Genomic DNA, 6,288 nt, shown 5'->3' with positions numbered 1-6,288 from the left:
TTTCGGCCCCAAGGCCTCTAATCATTCGCTTTACCGGATGAGACTCGTACGAGCACCAGCTATCCTGAGGGAAACTTCGGAGGGAACCAGCTACTAGATGGTTCGATTAGTCTTTCGCCCCTATACCCAGCTCCGACGATCGATTTGCACGTCAGAATCGCTACGGACCTCCATCAGGGTTTCCCCTGACTTCGTCCTGGCCAGGCATAGTTCCACCATCTTTCGGGTCCCAACGTGTACGCTCTAGGTGCGCCTCACCTCGCAATGAGGACGAGACGCCCCGGGAGTGCGGAGGCCGCCGCCCCGTGAAGGGCGGGGAAGCCCCATCCTCCCCTCGGCCCGCGCAAGGCGAGACCTTCACTTTCATTACGCCTTTAGGTTTCGTACAGCCCAATGACTCGCGCACATGTTAGACTCCTTGGTCCGTGTTTCAAGACGGGTCGTGAAATTGTCCAAAGCTGAAGCGCCGCTGACGGGAGCGATTATTCCGCCCGAGAGCATCCCGAGCCAACAGCGGCGCGGGTCCGGGGCCGGGCCAGGTAGGTCCGTCATCCGGGAAGAACCGCGCGCGCTTGCCGGGAGCCCGAGCGCCCAAAGGGGCGAATCGACTCCTCCAGATATACCGCCGAGCAGCCAGCCAGGACACCGGGGCTCTGCCCAACAGACGCGAACCGAGGCCCGCGGAAGGACAGGCTGCGCACCCGGGCCGTAGGCCGGCACCCAGCGGGTCGCGACGTCCTACTAGGGGAGAAGTGCGGCCCACCGCACACCGGAACGGCCCCACCCCGCGGCGAGTGGAAAGGCAACCGGACACGACCCCGCCGCGGATTGCTCCGCGCGGGCGGCCGGCCCCATCTGCCGAGGGCGGGAGCCAGTGGCCGGATGGGCGTGAATCTCACCCGTTCGACCTTTCGGACTTCTCACGTTTACCCCAGAACGGTTTCACGTACTTTTGAACTCTCTCTTCAAAGTTCTTTTCAACTTTCCTCACGGTACTTGTTCGCTATCGGTCTCGTGGTCATATTTAGTCTCAGATGGAGTTTACCACCCACTTGGAGCTGCACTCTCAAGCAACCCGACTCGAAGGAGAGGTCCCGCCGACGCTCGCACCGGCCGCTACGGGCCTGGCACCCTCTACGGGCCGTGGCCTCATTCAAGTTGGACTTGGGCTCGGCGCGAGGCGTCGGGGTAGTGGACCCTCCCAAACACCACATGCCACGACAGGCGGCAGCCTGCGGGGTTCGGTGCTGGACTCTTCCCTGTTCGCTCGCCGCTACTGGGGGAATCCTTGTTAGTTTCTTTTCCTCCGCTTAGTAATATGCTTAAATTCAGCGGGTAGTCTCGCCTGCTCTGAGGTCGTTGTACGAGGTGTCGCACGCCACACCGCCAGCCGGCTGTGCACGCTACCGAGAAAGTACCGGTATGCGAACCGCCAGGCGACGGGCGCGCATCGCACGTTTAAGGAGACGCGGCCGGCCCCACAGGCGGCCACGACACTCCCAGGTCTCCGAAGGCGGGACAAACGCCGCGCGCTTCAGTATACGTAGCCGACCCTCAGCCAGACGTGGCCGGGAACGGAATCCATGGACCGCAATGTGCGTTCGAAACGTCGATGTTCATGTGTCCTGCAGTTCACATGTCGACGCGCAATTTGCTGCGTTCTTCATCGACCCACGAGCCGAGTGATCCACCGTCCTGGGTGATCTTTTTTGTTTAGTTTCCACTGTCTCTTTCAAAACAGTTGCATAGGCGGGACTGAGGCGTTTGACGGCCCCTGTTCCAGCGTTCTGTGTCCAACGGCCTCACGGCCGATGGGCGTCGTACGGCTCCACACCGGAGCGGACAGGCACTCGGGCGAAAGTCATTCAAAACCGGCGCCAGGCGCCAGGTGCCGCAGGCCAGCCGCTCCAGAGCTTCAGCGCTCGTACCACACAACATTTTTCAGTTAGTTTTGAGAGGCACGCGTGGTTCCGCACGCGGCGCACGGCTGCTGCCGTACAGGTAGCGTGTTGCGCGACACGACACGCACATCGAAAGACATGCAGTCTAGTCGGTAATGATCCTTCCGCAGGTTCACCTACGGAAACCTTGTTACGACTTTTACTTCCTCTAAATGATCAAGTTTGGTCATCTTTCCGGTAGCATCGGCAACGACAGAGTCGATGCCGCGTACCAGTCCGAAGACCTCACTAAATCATTCAATCGGTAGTAGCGACGGGCGGTGTGTACAAAGGGCAGGGACGTAATCAACGCGAGCTTATGACTCGCGCTTACTGGGAATTCCTCGTTCATGGGGAACAATTGCAAGCCCCAATCCCTAGCACGAAGGAGGTTCAGCGGGTTACCCCGACCTTTCGGCCTAGGAAGACACGCTGATTCCTTCAGTGTAGCGCGCGTGCGGCCCAGAACATCTAAGGGCATCACAGACCTGTTATTGCTCAATCTCGTGCGGCTAGAAGCCGCCTGTCCCTCTAAGAAGAAAAGTAATCGCTGACAGCACGAAGGATGTCACGCGACTAGTTAGCAGGCTAGAGTCTCGTTCGTTATCGGAATTAACCAGACAAATCGCTCCACCAACTAAGAACGGCCATGCACCACCACCCACCGAATCAAGAAAGAGCTATCAATCTGTCAATCCTTCCGGTGTCCGGGCCTGGTGAGGTTTCCCGTGTTGAGTCAAATTAAGCCGCAGGCTCCACTCCTGGTGGTGCCCTTCCGTCAATTCCTTTAAGTTTCAGCTTTGCAACCATACTTCCCCCGGAACCCAAAAGCTTTGGTTTCCCGGAGGCTGCCCGCCGAGTCATCGGAGGAACTGCGGCGGATCGCTGGCTGGCATCGTTTATGGTTAGAACTAGGGCGGTATCTGATCGCCTTCGAACCTCTAACTTTCGTTCTTGATTAATGAAAACATACTTGGCAAATGCTTTCGCTTCTGTTCGTCTTGCGACGATCCAAGAATTTCACCTCTAACGTCGCAATACGAATGCCCCCGCCTGTCCCTATTAATCATTACCTCGGGTTCCGAAAACCAACAAAATAGAACCGAGGTCCTATTCCATTATTCCATGCACACAGTATTCAGGCGGGCTTGCCTGCTTTAAGCACTCTAATTTGTTCAAAGTAAACGTGCCGGCCCACCCAGACACTCAATAAAGAGCACCTTGGTAGGATTTCAACGGGGTCCGCCTCGGGACGCACGAACACGCACGAGGCGGTCGCACGCCTTCGGCTCGCCCCACCGGCAGGACGTCCCACGATACATGCCAGTTAAACACCGACGGGCGGTGAACCAACAGCGTGGGACACAAATCCAACTACGAGCTTTTTAACCGCAACAACTTTAATATACGCTATTGGAGCTGGAATTACCGCGGCTGCTGGCACCAGACTTGCCCTCCAATAGATACTCGTTAAAGGATTTAAAGTGTACTCATTCCGATTACGGGGCCTCGGATGAGTCCCGTATCGTTATTTTTCGTCACTACCTCCCCGTGCCGGGAGTGGGTAATTTGCGCGCCTGCTGCCTTCCTTGGATGTGGTAGCCGTTTCTCAGGCTCCCTCTCCGGAATCGAACCCTGATTCCCCGTTACCCGTTACAACCATGGTAGGCGCAGAACCTACCATCGACAGTTGATAAGGCAGACATTTGAAAGATGCGTCGCCGGTACGAGGACCGTGCGATCAGCCCAAAGTTATTCAGAGTCACCAAGGCAAACGGACCGGACGAGCCGACCGATTGGTTTTGATCTAATAAAAGCGTCCCTTCCATCTCTGGTCGGGACTCTGTTTGCATGTATTAGCTCTAGAATTACCACAGTTATCCAAGTAACGTGGGTACGATCTAAGGAACCATAACTGATTTAATGAGCCATTCGCGGTTTCACCTTAATGCGGCTTGTACTGAGACATGCATGGCTTAATCTTTGAGACAAGCATATGACTACTGGCAGGATCAACCAGGGAGCTGCGTCAACTAGAGCTGAGCAGCCGGCCGCCCGGGAGTGTGTCCCAGGGGCCCGCGCGAACACGCAAGCGTCCGCTCAATTATTCTGCAAACAGGAGGAGGCTGAGCTCCCCTGCACAATACACCTCGAAACCCTCTCAGGTCCCGGCGGCGCGCAGCGCCGTCCTAAGTACTTGGTCGGGTTCGAGAGAGGCGCAATCGCCCGGAGTTAGGCGAGTAGACGCTTTAGGTGCGACCACCCGTGCTCCCAACTGAGCTTGCCGCTGCCGACAGAGGCCCGGGAGCGTGCTGTCGTGGCATTGCCGGCGGGAGACAACACGCGCCACCTACGGTGACCGGCAGCTCCAACGCCAGCGCCACAGAAGGGCAAAGGCCCCACGTGGGTGCCGAAGCGAACTCTCCCAGCACAGCGCACGTGCCAACACGTCTGCACAACTGCGATACAAACCACCAGCGAGAACCGCTGGGGCGACCGAGCAGCAGACGGCGTCGCGGCGCCGAGTGCCGGGCGGCGGCGCATCCTCAACGCACACAGTCCTCAGTCGGACCAGCACACTGCAGATGTCCACGCGCTTCGCACCGGGCCCGCGAGGACCCACTTTGGCCGCCCGGCGCCGCGCGCAGGGTGCCCCGGCGCGCAGCTGCGCCGCCTGCCGCGTCCGTCGGCCGGCGCGCCTGCCACTGGGCGCCCCCACCAGCCGGCTGTAGCGCGTGCGCCCACGCACCGCGCGGCCAGCACGCCGGGCGGCCCCCCCCTCACCGGCCGGGGACGGTCCCACCCAGCCACCGCCGCGTATCGCTTCACACACAGATTTGCCCTTACTGATTTACCTCCAGCAACAACAACCGCACCACAATGGGTTTACCAGTTGTTCATTTGCGTAACGTCACCAGCAAACGTAGACGTCCATCCCAGTTTGCAAATGCAACGATTATTGCATACCTGTCTGTTAGGTGCCACGACACACTACGTCTGCCCACATACACGCAACAAAATGTGCACGACTAGAGAACACGTGGGAGGTGGCCCCCTACGTATGCGATGTCCATTACGACACCGACTGTCAACCAGCATCTGTACCATGTCGCAGATGTGGAACGCGGTGCACCATGCTATCACACTGTGTGAGAAGAGACGACTACGTTTGAATACACGCGCCACTACATCAACAGACGGCTCATGCTGATCGCCATCCAGGGCGTCCGTTACTCCCACACGTCTCTATGGCGTACCACACTGCAATGTAGCTGTTATGGGGAGACGGCACGTGGCTGAGTGCACAACATTTGGACCGTATGGTTCGCTGTTGTTGGGCGCAGTCGTTGTACGGTCACACATGTGCCACAGCGTATCATTCAGTACATACGGACCTATGTGCAGTACAATGTGAGGGTTAAGCTTACGACATCAGCGGACAGTGGACACAGGCCGTACCACGACGTAGACTGAGCGCTTCGACATGCGAATGCCAGTGAACAGCTGCGAAGGGCATTGAACACGCAAGCACCTGAACGACCAGCGTGCGAAGGCAGGGGGGGGGGGAGGGGGGGGGGCGATGTACATCCTGCAGTCGTCCACATTACAGTGTACAGCGGGAGCATGTAAAAAGTAAGCAACACTTGCGAAGTGTTGAACATGAAACGATACACAAGAGGGTGGGCGGTGCGAGTAGCGAACTATATTCAGAGGGTTGTGGTTAGACAACACTAGATTAATGTAACGTGTCATATGCCAATTACAGAGCAGGTTAAGGCACAACGTGGGTTAGGTTAAGGCACAACGTGGGTTAGGTTAAGGCACAACGTGGGTTAGGTTAAGGCACAACGTGGGTTAGGTTAAGGCACAACGTGGGTTAGGTTAAGGCACAACGTGGGTTAGGTTAAGGCACAACGTGGGTTAGGTTAAGGCACAACGTGGGTTAGGTTAAGGCACAACGTGGGTTAGGTTAAGGCACAACGTGGGTTAGGTTAAGGCACAACGTGGGTTAGGTTAAGGCACAACGTGGGTTAGGTTAAGGCACAACGTGGGTTAGGTTAAGGCACAACTTGGGTTAGGTTAAGGCACAACTTGGGTTAGGTTAAGGCACAACTTGGGTTAGGTTAAGGCACAACTTGGGTTAGGTTAAGGCACAACTTGGGTTAGGTTAAGGCACAACTTGGGTTAGGTTAAGGCACAACTTGGGTTAGGTTAAGGCACAACTTGGGTTACATTGCGGTACAAATTGCGTTACATTGCGGTACAAATTGCGTTACATTGCGGTACAAATTGCGTTACATTGCGGTACAAATTGCGTTACATTGCGGTACAAATTGCGTTACATTGC

At 56.8% G+C, this 6,288-nt stretch overlaps 2 non-coding genes across 2 annotated transcripts; both read right to left on the bottom strand.

Moving 5' to 3' along the window:
- Positions 1-1,548: 1,548 nt before the first annotated feature.
- On the bottom strand, positions 1,549-1,702 carry LOC126093306 (5.8S ribosomal RNA). Its single transcript, XR_007521494.1, has one exon. It is a non-coding gene; the product is annotated as a 5.8S ribosomal RNA (ribosomal RNA).
- Positions 1,703-2,054: 352 nt separating this feature from the next.
- Positions 2,055-3,963, bottom strand: LOC126093580 (small subunit ribosomal RNA). Its single transcript, XR_007521713.1, has one exon. It is a non-coding gene; the product is annotated as a small subunit ribosomal RNA (ribosomal RNA).
- Between the last annotated feature and the right edge of the window lie 2,325 nt (positions 3,964-6,288).

The sequence above is a fragment of the Schistocerca cancellata genome, chromosome 7, assembly GCF_023864275.1.
Source record: "Schistocerca cancellata isolate TAMUIC-IGC-003103 chromosome 7, iqSchCanc2.1, whole genome shotgun sequence".
In the NCBI taxonomy this organism is placed as follows: domain Eukaryota; kingdom Metazoa; phylum Arthropoda; class Insecta; order Orthoptera; family Acrididae; genus Schistocerca; species Schistocerca cancellata.
This window is presented reverse-complemented; position numbering and strand designations above follow the sequence as displayed.